At 54.3% G+C, this 1,843-nt stretch overlaps 1 non-coding gene across 1 annotated transcript; it reads left to right on the top strand.

The window, feature by feature from the left end:
• The first annotated feature begins 265 nt into the window (after nt 1-265).
• TRNAG-CCC (transfer RNA glycine (anticodon CCC)) lies at nt 266-337 on the top strand. Its single transcript has one exon. It is a non-coding gene; the product is annotated as a tRNA-Gly (tRNA).
• The last annotated feature ends 1,506 nt before the right edge of the window (nt 338-1,843 follow it).

Genomic DNA, 1,843 nt, shown 5'->3' with positions numbered 1-1,843 from the left:
GTTGCTTCATCTCTATGCCTGCGAAGCAGAATTCTCTTCATCAAGGCCTGTCATGGGCACCACTGCACGTCCACTGAGGCTGACCGCCTATCTGCTCCCCGTATTCCTCTCACCCACGGTAATGCCGCAGGTATCAGCCGCGCTAGGAAATACACCCCGGAGGCGCACGCACACGCCTTTGTCGGGCCTCGATGGCATGATCACAATTCGTGTATAGTGATCTTGTTTCTTTTTCACCAAGCCAGCAAAGTGGACACACCGCCGGGCGTCGGTGGTATAGTGGTTAGCATAGCTGCCTCCCAAGCAGTTGACCCGGGTTCGATTCCCGGCCGACGCATTAGTTTTACTTTTTTTTCTATGGGTATGTTGAGTGCGACACAACACTGCTTACACAGAGAAGGGTAGCGTGTCTTTTATGGGCAGATGAACTATGCTTGCGTAGTAACGGTGTGCTGTTTTCTGTGGGCAAATGATCGCTGAAGCAGCCAATGCATCGCTGCTTCGAAAGTGCGCGACTATAGTCATGACATGCAAAGTGCCCACTCGGCTGGGCGTCGGTGGATTCCATTTCCGGAAGCCGAGGCGGACGGACGTGTGTGTCTTTGGCTCCATAGGAGCGGCTTCAGCGGCCCAGCAGGGCCGCGGTAACAGGATTTCTGGCTCTGATGACTCGAATTATCAAGTGATTTTGCCTCAGCTACCTACAGGGCGAGTTGTTTTGAACACTCTTTTTTTGAATGCCGATTTGCGTGAAAGGCCATACCGCGTTTGGAAGACTTCCGAGGCACGCTGACTATAGCCTAGGCCTACTGTTTGAAGTTATCGCCCTGGGGGCGTACCAGATGACTCATGTATGGGCTGTTACCTTCAAAAACGAAGACGGCGTGCATAAGCTTTTGGCTCTGAACGAATTGATTGTGAAGGAAAGGCGGTGTGTTGTGATAGATTCTAACAACCAAGCTTTCCGTATCAAGCTTTACTGGATGCTTGACAACGTACTGGACGATCACATACGGGCGGCGCTTTTGCCGTATGGCTGCGTGACGAACGGCTCCCGGGAACGTTGGCGTGCTCAAGGTGTGCAAGGCAAAGCGACCTCGACGTGCTTCTCGGCCCTAAATATGAAGACGGGCGTTACAGTAGACGACTTGCCTCATCAGATCCGTGTGGCAGGTGAGCTGGTGCCTGTAGTGGTGCCCGGCAGGGCCCCGCTATGCTTGCGCTGTCGCAATACCGGCCACACTCGACGCGACTGCCGCGTGCCATGCTGCGCACTATGCCACCGATACGGCCATGGAGAAGGGCAGTGCGTGAAGACGAATGCCTCTGTCACGCAAAAAGCTACGAGGGAATTAGACATCAGCGACCTGCTAATGGATGAAGCCGAAGTTGAGGAATCTTCGAAAACAGCAGAGGAAAAGAGTGGCGAGCACGCGCAATCACCAGCACAGAAGTTCGGAGGTGACCACAAGGCCAAGGCCAGTGACTTTCCGTCTCCCACCATTTCTAAACCAGAGCACACTGCAATGAACACGACTACGGGTGCAAGTTCTCTAAGCTTCCACGACGGAAGAATTGCTACGGATAAAGCTGAGGCAATGGACGCCGGCGAGGCAGGAGCAACTCGTGGGGTGGTAAACAGAACTCATGACGGGTTAGCTACCCTGGATGGGCAACCAAGCGAGCCGAGTAACGAAGAACCCCCGCCAAAGACGCAGGGTGTGCGTCGGCCGACGCTACTCCCGAAACCGAACATCCCGCCCGATAGAAGTTCGGCGGTGACGCCCACTTAGCAGACAAATTTGGCGCCGTAGATGACGCCGGGCTACTTCTGATTCGAAAT

This window comes from Amblyomma americanum, chromosome 9, assembly GCF_052857255.1.
Source record: "Amblyomma americanum isolate KBUSLIRL-KWMA chromosome 9, ASM5285725v1, whole genome shotgun sequence".
Lineage (NCBI taxonomy): Eukaryota > Metazoa > Arthropoda > Arachnida > Ixodida > Ixodidae > Amblyomma > Amblyomma americanum.
The sequence above is the reverse complement of the archived record's forward strand: the minus strand, read 5'-3'. Positions and strand labels throughout refer to the sequence as shown.